Source organism: Cryptomeria japonica, chromosome 7, assembly GCF_030272615.1.
Source record: "Cryptomeria japonica chromosome 7, Sugi_1.0, whole genome shotgun sequence".
In the NCBI taxonomy this organism is placed as follows: domain Eukaryota; kingdom Viridiplantae; phylum Streptophyta; class Pinopsida; order Cupressales; family Cupressaceae; genus Cryptomeria; species Cryptomeria japonica.
Window position 1 is genome coordinate 740,920,773 of NC_081411.1, and position 17,464 is coordinate 740,938,236.

The following is a 17,464-nucleotide window of genomic DNA, read 5'->3' on the forward strand; positions in this document are numbered from 1 at the left end:
CCTATAATAGGTCTGCCTTATTTTGCCTAATTATATTCCTCTCTCTCCTACAAAATGTTCTACAATGATCTCTCTTATATAAGACTCATTTTACAACTTGCCAAGTCGGCTTATAATGATTTTACAATAATAAACAAAATATATTAACAACAAAATTCTTGTAGGCTTCTATGTCGGTATGCTTCCTTTCACTGTTGGTGCTAGTGATCTGTGTGTCAGTGTAGAGTCTGATCTTGCTAGTGCCAGTGAAAAGCCTTGTCAGTGTCATAGGACTGTAAGGTTGCCATCAATGAAAAAACCTTCAATCACCTACAATGTCTCATTGGAGTGTGCATATGCCAACACTTCCTACATCTTGTTAGCAAAGTCCTTACACAATCCATCTTCTCCTCCAAAACTGATATCATCAACAAAGACTTCAATAACCAAGATGTCATCATTAGTCACTTTGTAATATAAGTTGATGGCAGCATTACCTTTAGTGTAACCAAGCCTCAAAATATATTTGTCCAATCTAGCATACCAAGCTCTAGGAGCTTGCTTCAAACAATACAAAGCTTTCATTAATCTGCAAACCATATCTTTATCATTTGTCAATGAAAATGTATCAACATGTTCAATGTAAACTTCCTCTTCAAGATCACCATTCATAAATACACACATTACATCCATCTGATATACTTTATAGTTCTTATGAGCTGCAAATGCAAGAAATAATCTAACTGCCTCAATTATAGCTACTAGTGCAAAGGTTTCATTATAATAAATTCCTTCTTTTTATGAATATCCTTTACAAAATAATCTTGCTTTGTTCCTGATTACCTTACCATCTTCATTAAGTTTATTTCTAAATACCCATTTAGTTCCAATTACATTTTTGTCTTTAGGTCAAGGAACTAATGTCCATGATTTGTTCTTTTCAATTTCTTCTAATTCATCTTCCATTGATTTTATCCAATGTTCATCCTGACATGATTCTATAACAAATGTTGGTTCAATTTGAGAAATTAAGCATACCTCTTCATTTGCCAGTCTTCCTCTTGTCATAACACCTTAATACTTATTCCCAATTATCTGATTTTCTAAGTGATTCAGTCTTACATACCTGGGTTTATTCACATGTTGTTTTTCTTCAGTCACTGTGGAATTATCTAATGATGTCGATGTGACTGGATCCACATTCTATACTGGTGCACTTTGTATTGGTTCATTTATGATCATCTTAACTGTTGGTTCAGAATCTACAGACCTTGAATTTCCCCTAAAGTGTTCATCTATCTTCACATTATCACTTTCAATGATCTTCTGCAATCTTTTATTAAAATATCTATATGCCTTGCTTTTAGATGAATAACCAAGAAATATTCCTTCATCACTTCTAGGATCAAATTTACCAACATACTCATCTCTCCTAATATAGCATTTTCTTCCTAATATTCTGAAGTATTTAAGAGTACGAGTATTACCAAACCATAGTTCATAAGGGGTCTTACCGGTTTCACCTTTGATGTGAATTTTGTTAAAAGTGTAAACTGTTGTATTCACTGCTTCTCTCCAGTACACATGAGGTAGATTTCCTTTCAATATCATGCTTCTAGTTACTTCCAGAATAGTTATGTTCTTCCTTTCCACAATTCCATTCTGCTAAGGTGTCTGGGGTGCTGATAGTTGTCTTTTGATTCCATTTACTTCACAAAATGTATTAAATTCCTTAGATGTAAATTCTCCTCCTTGATCAGATCTCAAACATTTGATTTTCTTACCAGTTTTATTCTCTACCATTGCCTTGTATAACTTGAATTTTCCAAAAGCTTCTGATTTCTCCCTGAGAAAAGTAACCCAAAACATTCTAGAATAATCATCAATAATTAGCATAAAATATCTCTCTCCCTATAGACTTCTTGTTCTTACCGGACCACACCAATCAATATGAATTAAATCAAGAACATTATTGGATTTCTCATAAATACTCTTAAAGGTTGTCCTAACTTGCTTTCCCAATTGACATTCCTTACATACCAGATTATGAGGTTTCACAATCTTAGATAAATCCCTCATTGCCTTAGTTGAACTGATCTTTACAATGCAATCAAAATTTACATGACAGAGTCTCTTATACCATAACCAACTTTCATCAATATGTGAAACAAAACATGTCTTATCACTGTTATTCAAATGAAAGATATTACCTTTAGTCTAATTACCGATTGCAATCTCCAATCTAGTTCTATTTCTGATTTTGCATTTTCCATTTTTTAATTGTAACTGAAATCCTTTTTCAATTAATTGACCAACACTCAAAAGATTATGCTTCAAACATTCAACATAATAAACATTGTCAGTATTGTGGTTACCCTCAAAAGATATAGTGCCTCTTCCTTTGATTAAATAGACTATCAATCATCCATTCATCTTTTTCTTCAATTTTAGCTACTAGGGCCTGCTCTACCAGTGGGACAGGAGGTGTTGGTTAATCTTCTTTTATTGCAACAAATGCACATCCATTGTCTATCGGTTCTTCATCAGAATCATCTATAATTCCTTCATCAGCATAGTAACATGATTTATCTTTGTTCTTCTTAAATCTGTATGTCTCTGATAATTTCGTTTAAATATTTGTTCTTTTATCTTCCTCTCTCTATCTTACATGTCTATCAGGACATCTAGATTCTATTTGACCAACTTTATTGAATTAGAACATTTAAATGGTGCTTTACCTTCATACTTACTTCCAACTGGACCTTTAGGCATTTTCCTTGCAAATAGTGCTTCAAGTTATTAATAGATTATAACTGAGAGGGGGGGGGGGTGAATCAGTTGTTAATAGATTATAGCATTTAATCCACAATACAACCTTAAACCAGAGCACATAAATAATTAAATATCGGTAAAGCAGAAATAGATGTCGGTAGACACAGATACCGATAAACAAGCAACTCAATAGTTAAATAGATAATCAATGCAAAGAAATCATACCACATAACACCAAGATTTGTACATGGAAAACCTGGAAAGGGAAAAACCAAGGTGGGAAGCCTACCCACAATCAGATGATACTTCTATAGAAAGTATGTGATACAATGAGGGGCCTGCACATGCAGGAAGGCACACTGCCTAGAGCGTATTGCTCATTACAAAAGAGTCTCATTGACTATAGAGGTTAAAACCACCTCAAGATATTTGGACAACAATCCAGAATAATGAACTGCCAGATATAGCATCTACCATGCCTAATTACAATCTCGGTTAAGCTCAATATCAGAGGACTTTGACCTCTTCCTTAATCCCAATTTGATCCTCAATGATCGACATAATCCTCTATCTAAATGATATTACAATAGTCACACATTACATTCCTTGCAATGATCTATAATAAGATCTTATATCATTTTATACCACACCTAAGATCTAATCCAATTAGGTTAGCCACCTAAAAGATATTACAATAATATCATTACATAAATCCATTTTACAATAATATGCCATGTCATCTTATGACCAAAACAACAATTACAAATCCGTAAATCATCCCAAAATATCCTGGTAACATGTAGAGTACACCTTATCATGATACCGGTCCATAACCTAGATAGACAGAGGACCTATTCTGGGTCTACCAAGCTAAAGAAATATCTTCAAGTAGTTGAAGAATAATCAAAGAACATCTTCAACATCCTGAAATCTATTTAGAAGCTACACCAACACCCCTTATGCATCTTGTCAAGATTCCTCAATGAAATTTCTTTCCGTAAAACATTAAACCAATGTCGGTAAGGGTTTACAAGAGTGTATAATAGCATCTAATTACCAAATCAATACCAGCTAACCAAAAAATTCTCCAGAAGCATGCACCACATGTAACCAAACATACTCCATAGATCCAAACATGCCAGGAGTATCCAACAAATAATTTCTTTTGCCAATAATACTAAATCTTCTACCAATAACCAAAACCTATCTGTCAGTAACCTTCCATAGTAGCTAGTGTTGACATTAATGGCAAAACATCAATGCAACACATAATCAATTCATCCACAATTGCAACAATCTACCTCTTTGGCATTGATGGAAACACTAGATGTGAAAAACATCTAAGTACCAAGAAATGCCAAACAAGTCTCCCCCTGTGGAAGACAATCAACAGTCTCCTGAATCTATAAAGTTCTGAATAAATTTCTCTCCCTAATGTATACAACTCCCTTTTCCACATTAATATCTCTCCCCCTTTGACATCAATGCCATAAATCTGACAAAAATATCAAAGCAATAATGTAATACACAAGGCTAACTACTCCCCTTGAGTAGTAGCACCACTCATTATTGTTGAAATGAATAATATCTCTGATAATGCATGTCAGACTGGTGAAAAATTACATCAATCAAGTCTCTATTGAAAGGGCAGAAATCCCTAACATGTCTCTTAAATGCTCCAATGATTCCTTAGACAATGGTTTAGTGAATATATCTACAATATGTTCTTTAGTGTTCACATAAACCAGTTTGACTTGCTTTTCTTCTACCTCATCCTTCATAAAGTTATACTTTATTGATATATGCTTAGTCTTAGAGTGAAATACCATATTTTTAGAAATGTCAATAGCTACAGAGTTATCACAGTAGATAACTACTGGTTCACTATAATTTACCTTGATATCCTTCAATATTTGCTTCATCTACAAGACTTGAGTGCAATTAGTAGCTGCTACAACATACTCATCTTTTGTAGTAGATAAAGAAATGCATGATTGTTTTTTGCTGATCCATGAAACCAGTTTATTTCCAAGAAAGAAATCTCCACTAGAATTTCTCTTCATGTCATCAGTATCCCCTACCCAATCTAAGTCAGTATATGCACACAAAGTGAAATCATCATTTTTAGAATACCATAAACCATATTCTGTTGTTCCTTGCAAATACCAGAATATCCTCTTTACTACACATTCATGATTTTCTTTAGGATTACTTTGATATCTGGAAACAATACTTATTGCATTCATAATATTTGGTCTAGTCTAAGTTAGCTATAATAGATAGCCAATCATAGACTTATAACTTTTCATATTTACCGATGTAGAAGTTGTTGGCATTATAGATGAATTGATTATGTGTTGCATTGATGTTTTGTTATTGATGTCAATACTAGCTGTTATGTAAAGTTACTAACAAACAGGTTTTGGTTACCAGTAGAAGATCTAGTGTTACCAACAGAAGAGATTATTTGTTGGACACTTCCGACATGTTTGGATCTATGGAGTATGTTTGTTTACATGTGGTGCGTGCTTATGGAGCATGTTTTGGTCATTTGGTATTGACTTAGTAATAGAATGTTATCATAAACTCTTGTAAACACTTACCGGCATTGGTTTAAGGTTTTACCAATAGAGCTTTCACTGAGGAATCTTGACAGGATGCATAAGTGGTGTTGGTGCGGCTTCTAAATAGATTTCAGGATGCCGAAGATGTTCTTTGATCATGCTTCAACAGCTTGAAGACATTTCTTTAGCATGGTGGACCCAGAATAGGTTCGGTGCCTATCTAGGTTATGGACCGATATCATGATAATGTGTGCTCTACACGTTACCAGGATGTTTCAAGATGATTTATAGATTTTTAATTGTCGTTTTGGTCTTAAGCCGACATGGAATATCATTGTAAAATGGATTTATGTAATGATCTTATTGTAATATCTTTTAGGTGGACGACCTAATTGGATTAGGTCTTAGGGTTGGTATAAAATTATGTAAGATCTCATTGTAGATTGTGGCAAGGAATGTAATGTGTGAAAATTGTAATATCATTGAGGCAGAGGATTAGGTCGACCATTGAGGATCAAATTTGGATTAAGGAAGAGGTCAAAGGCCTCCAGTATTGAGCTTAATCGAGACTGTAATTAGGCATGGTAGATGCTATCTCTAGCAGTTCACTATTTTGGATTGTTGTCCAAATATCTTAAGGTGGTTTTAATCTCTGTAGTCCGTGAGACTCTTTTTTAATGAGCAGTACACTCTAGGCAATGTGCCTTCCTGCATGTGTAGGCCCCTCATTGTATCACATACTTTCTGCAGAAGTATCATCTGATTGTGGCTAGGCTTCCCATCGTGTTTTTTCCCATTTTGATTTTTCCACGTACAAATCTTGGTTTTATGTGGTATGATTGCTTTACATTGATTATCTGTTTAACTATTGAGTTGCATTGTTTACCGGTATCTATGTCTACCTACATCTGTTTTTGCTTTACTAGTATTTAAATATTTATGTGCTCTAGTTTAAGGTTGTATTATGGATTAAATGTTATAACTATTAACAATTGATTCACCCCCCCCCCCCCCCTAGTTGTTCACCGATTATCCTAACAAAAGTATCCTTGATAGATAATTTCTCACTTGTCACCATAGGTGTACTTACCAGTTTGGATTTATCCATACCAAAATTCTTCAACGATTCCCTCAGATACTTAGTTTGATAGATAAAAATTCCTTTGTCAGTTTGAGTAATCTGTAAACCTAAGAAAAATTTCATCTCACCAATCATGGACATTTCAAATTTATTCTTCATATTGTCAGCAAATTTCATGCACAATTTGTATTCTCCTCCAAAAATGATATCATCAACAAATACTTCAATAATCATAATATCATCATCAGTGGTCGTATAATATAAATTACTATCAGCACTACCCTTAGTAAAACCAAGCTTCAAAAAATATTTATCCAACCTTGCATACCAAGCTCTAGGAGCTTGTTTCAAACCATATAAAGCTTTCTTCAATTTGCAAACCATATCTTTATCATCTATCAATGAAAATCCATTGGGCTGGTCAATGTATACTTCTTCCTTAAGTTCACCATTCAAAAATGCACATTTAACATCTATTTGATAAACCTTATAGTTCTTATAAGCTGCATAGGCAAGAAATAGTCTAACAACTTCAATTCTAGCTACAAGTGCAAATGTCTCACCATAACCAATTCCTTCCATTTGAGAATATCCTTTGCAAACCAATCTAGCCTTGTTTCTTACAACTTTACCATCCTCACTCAGTTTATTTCTAAAAACCCATTTAGTTCCAATAACATTCTTATTTTTAGGTCGGGGAACTAAAGTCCAAGTTTCATTCTTCTCTATCTAATCTAATTCATCTTCCATAACCTTTAACCAATGTTTATCCTTACAATATTCAATAACAGTTTCTAGTTCAATTTGAGAAATAAGACATACCTCTTCATTAGCAAGTCTCCTTCTAGTCATAACTCCCTTGTTCCTATCTCCAATGATTTGATCTTCAAAATGATTTAATCTTACATACCTTGGTGTCTTCTAAACTTCAGGTTCACTGCTCTGATCATCAGTCACAGATGAATTTTTTAATTGTGTCAATGTAATTGTCTCAACTTCCTATACCGGTTGAGGCATTGCCGGTTTAGTTATGACCATTTCCACTATCGGTTCCCTATCATATGATATAGAATGATTTATCTACTACTCATCTACTTTCACATTAGCACTCTCCACAATTTTCTACAATCTTTTGGTATAACATCTATATGCTTTTCTTTGAATTGAGTAACCAAGAAATATCCCTTCATCAAATGTAGGATCAAACTTTCCAATTGAATCATCTATCTTAATATAGCATTTACTTCCAAAAATTCTAAAATGTTTAACAGTAGGTGTATGTCCAAACCATAGTTCATAAGGGGTCTTACCGGTTTCACCTTTGATGTGAACTCTGTTGAATGTGTAGACTGTTGTACTCACTCCTTCTCTCCAATAGATATGAAGCAATTTGGCTTCCATAATCATAAATCTTTCTGCATCCAAAATGATTCTGTTCTTTTTTTCCACTACTCCATTCTACTGACTAGTCCTAGGTGCAGATAGTTGTTTTCTGATTCCATTTATCTCACAATAGTTGTTAAATTCATGAGAAGTGAACTCACCTCCGTGATCTGATCTTAGACATTTGATTTTCAATCCTGTTTCAGTTTCAACCTTTTCTTTAAAGATCTTGAATTTCTCAAAAGCTTCAGACTTCTCTGTTAGAAAAGTCACCCACATCATTCTAGAATAGTCATCAATAATTAGCATGAAATATCTATCACCTTGTAAGCTTCTAGTCCTTGCTGGACCACATAAGTCAATGTGAATCAAATCAAGTACATCATTAGATTTATCATGTATGCTCTTAAAAGAACTTCTAGCTTTCTTACCCAATTCACATTCCTTACATACTGGATTATGAGGCTTCATAATCTTAGGTATATCTCTAACTGCCTTAGTTGAATTGATCAACAATACAATCAAAATTAACATGAAATAACCTCTTATGCCATAACCAACTCTCATCAATTTGAGCAATTAAGCATGTCTTATTACTAGTGTTCAAGTGAAATATATTACCTCCAGTCTAAATACTAGTTTCAATCTCCAAACCAATCTTGTTAATGATTTTGCATTTTCTATCTTTAAACTAAATTTGGAAACCCTTGTCCACCAATTGACAAACACTCAAAAGATTATGCTTTAAAACTTCTACATAATAGACATTATCAACATTATGCTTGCCATCCAAAGAAATAATACCTCTACCTTTGATCATGCATGCTTTGTCATCTCCAAATCTGACTTGACCATCATTGTATTCTTGCAGGGACAAAAATTTCCCTTTATCTCTAGTCATATGATTTGAGAATCCACTATCAATTACCCATTTATCCTTATCTTCAACTTTTGCTTCCAAGGCCTTTTCTTCATTCTTGATAGCTAGTTCCGGTTCATCTTCCTTCAAAGAATAGAATACCCATTCCTTTCCATTGTCGGATCCACTTGTAGAGTCTTTTGCCGGTTCATCCCCAGAGTCATCAGTTACTCCTTCCTCATCTACTATGTAGAATTGTTCAATTTTATTGAATCTATATCTATTTTGGTTAGGCTTAAAAGATTTCTTAACTCATTCCTCAAACCTTTCGTTCCTTTCAGGACATCTAGATGCAAAATTACCAATCTTATTACATGCAAAATATTTAAAAGATGTTTTTCTTTCATACTTACTTCTTGTGGGTCCTTTAGGTACTCTTCTAGCAAATAAGGGTTCAAGTTTCTCTAGTTCTTCACCTTCTTTCCTCATGTCTTCCAATTCTTTTGCATATACAACTTTCCAATCACTTTTGTCAGTAGATGATGATGATGGTGATGATGCATAAAAAGCAGGTTCAAACTTTATAGCTCCAGAAGATCCAAATTCTTCAAGCTCAAAAGTAAATAATTTCCCAATCTGAATGTCTGTGTTAATTGGAGTTTCTACCATTGTTCTCAATTGATTAATTATAGTTGCCTTCATCTTGTAAGCTAGTGGAAGGGCTTTCAAGACATTGGAAACTATTTCATCTTCACTTAGAAATCCTCCACAACATGGAATTCCCATAACAATCTCATTTACTCTTTCCATAAATACAACAATTCTTTCATTATCTTCCATTTTCAAGTTTTCATATCTTACCCAGTAACCATCAAGTTTAGCAATTTTGAAAGTAGGGTCACCTTCATTCAAAATTTGGAATTTGTCCCACATAACCTTTGTTGATGATTTATCAGTCAATCTCATGATTTTCTGATTAGTAAGTGCACACAAGAGGGCTTCTCTAGTTTTGCAATCATTTTCAATATTGTTATCCAAGTTTGTAGGAGCGGAATTGCTAGATGCCAGATCATAAGGTGTGTATCCTTTCTCTATGATCTCCCAAATATCCTTGCCAAGACATCTAAGATGAGTCTCAATTTGAATCTTCCTTATCCCATAATTTGTTCCATCAAGCTTAGGGATTTCTCTTCTGAAAAATAGTTGCTGATGGATTAGAAGTGTTAGCTTCCATTGGATCTACCTCAAGTGGTTAAGCTTCTGCAAAAGAGGACCAAAACTCTGATACCAATTGTTAGCATAACCAGTAAAGAATTGAGAGGGGGGATGAATCGGTTGTTAACATATTATAACATTTAATCCATAATACAACATTAAACAGGAGCACATAAATATTTAAATACCGGTAAAGCGGAAACATATGTCGGTAGACACAAATACTGGTAAACAATTCAACTCAATAGTTAAATAGATAATCAATGCAAAGCAATCATACCACTTAACACCAAGATTTGTACATGGAAAACTTGAAAAGGAAAAAACCACGGTGGGAAGCCTACCCATAGTCAGATGATATTTATGCAGAAAAATGTGATACAATGAGGGACCTACACATGCAGGAAGGCACATTGCCTAGAGCGTACTATTCATTATAAAAGAGTCTCACTCACTACAGAGGTTAAACCACCTCAAGATATTTGAACAATCCAGAATAATGAACTGCCAGAGATAGCATCTACCATGCCTAATTACAGTCCCGGTTAAGCTCAATATTGAAGGCCTTTGACCTCTTCCTTAATCCCAATTCGATCCTCAATGATCAACCTAATCCTCTGCCTGAATGATATTACAATATTCACACATTACATTCCTTTCCAAGATCTACAATGAGATCTTACATCATTTTATACCAACCCTAAGACCTAATCCAATTAGGTCGGTCACCTAAAAGATATTACAATAAGATCATTACATTAATCCATTTTACAATGATATGCCATGTAATATTAAGACCAAAACAACAATTACAAATCCATAAATCATCCCAGTAATGTGTAGAGTACACATTATCATGATACCGGTCCATAACCTAGATAGGCACCAAACCTATTTTGGGTCCACCACACCAAATAAATGTCTTCAAGCAGTTGAAGCATGATCAAAGAATATCTTCAGCATCCTGAAATCCATTTAGAAGTTACACCAGCACAACTTATGCATCCTGCCAAGATTCCTTAGTGAAAGCTCTGTCGGTAAAACTTCAAACCAATGTCGGTAAGGGTTTACAAGAGTGTATGATAGCATTCGATTACCAAGTCAATACCAACTGATCAAAACATGCTCCAGAAGAACGTACCACATGTAACCAAACATACTCCATAAATCCAAACATGCTGGAAGTGTCCAATAGATATTCTCTTCTGCCGGTAACACTAGATCTTCTACCGGTAACCAAAACCTGTCTATCGGTAATCTTCTATAATAGCTAGTGTTGATATCAATGATAAAACATCAATGAAACACATAATCAATTCATCCATAATGCTGACAACTTCTACACCAGTAAATTCGACAAGGTATAAGTCTATGATTGGTGGTTTGTTATATCTAACTCAGACTAGACCAGATATTATGAATGCAGTAAGTATTGTTTCTAGATATCAAAGTAATCCTAAAGAAAATCATGAATGTGTAATAAAAAGGATATTCCTGCATTTGCAAGGAACAACATAATATGGCTTATGGTAATCTAAACATGATGATTTCACTTTATGTGCATATACTGAGTCACATTGGGCAGGTGATAATGATGATAGGAAGAGCACTTCCGCTAGAACTTTCTTTCTTGGAAAGAAACTAGTTTCATGGATCAGCAAAAAATAGTCATGCATTTCTTTATCTACTATAGAAGCTGAGTATGTTGCAGCAGCAACTAATTGCACTCAAGTCTTGTGGATGAAGCAAATGTTTAAGGATATCAGGGTAAATTGTAGCGAACCGATAGTTATCTATTGTGATAACAATGCAGTTAATGACATGTCTAAAAATCCAGTATTTCACTCTAAGACTAAGCATATATCTATGTGTGGGAATTTTTATACGTCTACAATATCAATAAAGTATAAATTTTTGAAGGACAAGGTAGAAGAAAAGGAAGTCAAATTGGTTTATGTGAACACTAAAGAACATATTGCAGATATATTCACTAAACCGTTGTCTAAGGAATCATTTGAGTATTTAAGAGACAGGTTAGGGGTTTCTGCCCCTCCGACAAAGACTTGATTGATGCAGTTTGTCACCAGTCCGACATGCATTATCAGAGATATTATTCATTCCAGCACTGATGAGTGGTGCTACTACTCAAGGGGAGTAGTCATCCTTGTGGATTATATTATTAGTTTGATATTTTTGTCAAATTTCTAGCATTGATGTCAAAGGAGGAGAGATATTAATGTAAAAAATGGGAGTTGTATACATTAGGGGGAGAAATTTATTCATAACTTTACAGAGATATCATTCACATAGATTCAGGAGATTGTTGGTTGTCTTCCACAAGGGGAGACTTGTTTGGCATTTATTGGTACTTAGATGTTTTTCACATCTACTGTTGCCATCAATGCCAAAGAGGGAGATTGTTGGCATTATGGATGAGTTGATTATGTGTTGCATTGATTTTTTGTCATTGATGTCAACACTAGCTATTATGGAAGGTTACCGGTAGAAGATCTAGTGTTATCGGCAGAAGAGATTATCTGTTGGACACTTCCAACATGTTTGGATCTATGGAGTATGTTTGGTTACCTGTGGTATGTGCTTCTAGAGAATGTTTTAGTTAGTTGGTATTGACTTGGTAATAGGATGCTATCATACATGCTTGCAAACCCTTACCGACATTGGTTTAAGGTTTTACCAGTAGAGCTTTTACTGAGGAATCTTGACAGGATGCATAAGTGGTGTTGGTGCGGCTTCTAAATTAAATTTAGGATGTTGAAGATGTTCTTTGATTATGCTTCAATTGCTTGAAGACATTTCTTTGGCATGGTGGACCCAAAATAGGTCTGGTGCCTATCTAGGTTATGGACTGATATCATGATAACATGTACTCTACACATTACCAAGATGTTTCAGGATAATTTATGGATTTGTAATTGTTTTTTTGGTCTCAAGCCGACATGGCATATCATTGTAAAATGGATTTATGTAATGATATTATTGTAATATCTTTTAGGTGGCTGACCTAATTGGATTAGGTCTTAGGGTTGGTATAAAATGATGTAAGATCTCATTGTAGATCGTGGCAAGGAATGTAATGTGTGAATATTATAATATCATTTAGGCAAAGGATTAGGCCGATCATTGAGGATCGAATTGCAATTAAGGAAGAGGTCAAAGGCCTCCAGTATTGAGCTTAACCAGGACTATAATCAGGCATGGTAGATGCTATCTCTGGTAGTTCATTATTATGGATTGTTGTCCAAATATCTTGAGGTGGTTTAACCTCTATAGTTAGTGAGACTCTTTTGTAATGAGCAGTATGCTCTAGGCAATGTACCTTCTTGCATGTGCAGGCCCCTCATTGTATCACATACTTTCTTCAAAAGTATCATCTAGCTATGGGTAGGCTTCCCACCATGGTTTTTCCCTTTTCAATTTTTCCACGTACAAATCTTGGTGTTATGTGGTATGATTTCTTTGCATTGATTATTTGTTTAACTATTGAGTTGCATTGTTTACCGGTATCTATGTCTACCGGCATTTGTTTCTGCTTTATCGGTATTTAAATATTTATGTGCTCCGGTTTAAGTTTGTATTGTAGATTAAATGTTATAATCTGTTAACAAATTATTCAGCCCCCACCCCCCCCCCCCCCTTCTCATTTGTTCATCGGTTATCCTATCAATGTGTTGGTGGATGCTCCCAATGCGTTACCGGTTGGATTTATTCTTTGGTTAATGTTGTTTTGGTCTTAGGCTGACTTGGATTGTCATTGGTTTGCAGGTTTATGTACTGGGTTTATTGTATTATCCTTTAGGTGGCCGACCTAATTGTTTATGTCTCAGGTTGCTATAAATATAATGTAAGATCTCTTTGTAGATCATGGTATGTGGTCATGGTTATGGCATTATATGTGTGCAAATAAAGTTATAATCATATGTAGAGAATTTGGTCGATCATAGATGATCAAATTGGGTTTGTGTAACAGTTTTAAGACCTTCGATATTGAGCTTAATTGGAATTGTACTCAAGCATAGGAGATGCTATTCCAGTAGTTCAATCTTCATTTTGGATTGTAGTCCGATGTTTTATGTATTTAGTGAGACTCCTTTTATGATGAGCAGTGCACTCTAGGCTATTGGCCTTCCTGCATGTGTAGTCCTCTTATTGTAATATTTATTCATCTAATTAGTAGATAGATATTGTGGGTCTCTAATCCCACTATGGTTTTTCCTCATTGAGGTTTTCCACGTATAAATATATGGTGTTATGTTGTTCATCTTTGTGGTTGCATTGTTACTTATTATTATCTGCCTTTATGTTTACTGGTTGTTGAGTTGTTGTGTTAATAAGGTTAAATTTAATCATTCCAATAGTACACTGATTCACCCCCCTCTTAGTGTTATTGGATCCCACCATGATCAACATGTGAACCTCAAGAACACTCAATCAAAAACAACTATCATAAAGAAAATATAACTTGCAAAGCACAAAATCACGAACCATCTGAAATGAAGATACAAAAGACCATCCCAAACAATTCCCAAAATATTAGCTCAAGATCTGATCACACAAGAATATACTGGAGGAAATACTAAACTTTGCAAAGTTTTGATCAGATAAACAAATTGCACAACTGGATCATATTATATGATCAATTGAGCTTTCTAGATCACCAAAATGAATACAAAAGAATACAATGATACTAAAAATACTCCATACACCAAACCATGATCCCAATCTGCAATCACCAAAGAAGGAATATGTTGACATCAATGACAACAACATATCCTAGCAGTAACAATGTCCAACATGCCCTCCCCTTAAGATGTCAGCATAGCTCTATGTTGATGTCTTAAGGAAGCTAGAAACAAGGCTACCTTACCTTCAACACCAAGGAGATATCTTTTAGGAAACATTGTCATAAATCTAAGCTGGAGAGGGAATACACTTCAAGCAAGGATTAGATAGTTGAAAAAGAGATATCTTGTGACAAGTGTAGAGGGGATATTTGGAGGAGAAGAGATCTTTTCTCAAAAGACATATATCTCCAAGACAAGCTATCTTTAACAAACATAACATCTTCTACCAAAAGAAAGGAAAGAGAACAAGAATTCATAACTTCCTCTTATTACTAGGTGAAAGGGATTCTTGATAAAGGACAACACACTTTTTACCCAATGTAAAGGTGTAATTTCATGGTAGATGTACATTGCCAAGTGAAGAAGAGGTTGTAGCCAAGGACTTACACCTCTTGTATAAGAGAGAATCCTTGAGCGAACAACTTCACACAAGGAATGACACCAATTCATGAAACAAATGCCACTCAACAAAGGAAATGTAGATCCTGAGAAAGGAGAGAGAGAGAGAGAGAGAGAGAGAGAGAGAGAGAGAGAGAGAGAGAGAGAGAGAGAGAGAGAATTTCCTCCCCAAGTGTAAGGACAATGAGAAGAATTACATAGCTTCTAAAGAGAGATTATTCATAAGAGATGTACCATTTAAAACAAAGAATAGGTCCTAACAAGGGACACACATGTATGTGCATGAAGGATAATTCGATGTATGAAAGGGCATCATGTTATGAAAAATACAATGCAAAAGAAGAGGTAATATTCAAAGAGAAAGAGTGAGATAGAAGAAGGATCACAAAACTTATCTAAGGAGAGGTCATTCATAAATGATGCACCATTTCAAGCAAGGAATAGGTCCTAACCAAGGAACAAACATGTTCTCACATGAAGGATAACTCAATACAAGAAAGGACATCAAGTTATGAATAATGAAATCCAAAGTGAAAATAGTGAAACCTTAGGAAGAGAGAAGATAATATTCTTGCCCTCCAAGCATAGAGACAAGAATAAATAGACTATTATGTTGCTCACTAAATATGATTTCACTTGAAATTGTACCACCATGAATGACAATGAGCCCCCAATAGGTAGGCTGACAATGTCGCATAGTGAGGAGCAACATAATAGGAACTTGAATGTTATTTGAAATGATCAGGATAAATATGCCATTCATGGTCAGATGTTATTTTTATTATTCCTAAATCAATATAATGTTGTGTTTTTGTTTTCAAATCTTGACACTCATTAGTAGAATGGCCATGAATTTGATGATACTTGCAAAAAGAATAATTTTCAAGATGTTGTTATGTTTCTTTCTTCTTTTAGGGAAAACAAGAAAGATTAAATTGGCATGGAGAATATTGGACAATACATTTTCTTGTTGTAACACAAAATTGGAATGAGAAGATGTAGATTCACCAGACAATGGAGGAGGAGTTATTGACAAAGGAAGAGGTTGAAAACCTATCTTTTCACTATAAAAGTGTGATTTCTCATGATTTTCATGACTTTGTTGCTAACATCCTAAAAATTGTCCATTGTATCCATGTGTAGGATCAAGAGAGGGTTTTCTCTTAAGTGGAATTGGATTGAATTTTAAAGAGGCCCAATCAATTTCTAGACATGATTTAGGAGAAACATTTTGAGTATCAAATTCTAGCATCTTAGCTTTTCTAAGGACCCCCAATCATCCTCTAAAAGTTCTTCTTTAGGAACTTCTTTAGTGGGAGATGGTGTATTTGTTTGAATTGGAGAGAGGGTTGTAGGAACTAATAAATTATATTGCACTTCAATTCTTATGGTCTCATCTAAAGAAAACACCTCATTGTTCTATGTGTAAGGCACTGTATGATAATCAAGAAGAATTTTTGATTTCTCAGCAATATGAATTTTATTTATTTGATCTTTGTTAGGCTCTTAATTTTTTGGAGAGAGAGAATTACAATAATGGGAAATAGCATCATCTTATTTCTTTAAGGTATCTTTGTGATTAAGACAATCAATAGGAAAGAGACTATCACATGTAATTAATGCTTCATCTCTTTGAGGAAGGCTATTGAAATGAATAGAAGGTGATGTGTTATCAAAAGAATTCTCGGTCATTTCAACTTCTTTTACCAAAATATCATCCTCTTTCTACAAGGTATTCTCATAAGGGAGGAACATATTAAGAGAATAATCCATGCCATCCTCCAATGGTTTATCCAAAATATGGAGATCATTGAGAAAAGTGTTAAAATTATCTTCTTTCATCAATATGTCCTTTAGGGACCAAAATTTTGGGAGAGGAATTATTGGTAGGCTCATAAAGGGGGTTTTCATATATCTTAAATCCTTTCAACTTAATAATCGGATCCCATCAAAACTCTACAGTTAAGTGCACTTGGGCTGGAGTAGTACTGGGATGGGTGACCTCCCGAGAAGTCTCGGTGTTGCACCATTTTTTTAGTTTTTGTCGAGTGTCACAATGCTATTTAAATTAACCTTTTGCCTATTTGCATTCTCATCAGGGGTGGGTCAGGGTGCGGTGCACACATTAACATGCACCCAGGTGTGTTGGGGTGACATTGAGTGTGCACCCAAGATGCCCCAAGCACACACCAGGGTGCAACCAAGATGTTGTGCATGCACCCTGGTGCGCCCGAGGTGCTACGCAAGCACCCAGGTGAAATCGGTGTGCACCTCAGCCAGTAACCTCCTCTTGTAAAAATAATTTTGACATTTGTAATGCTCCGCCATGAAACCCCAAAGGGATTAAGAC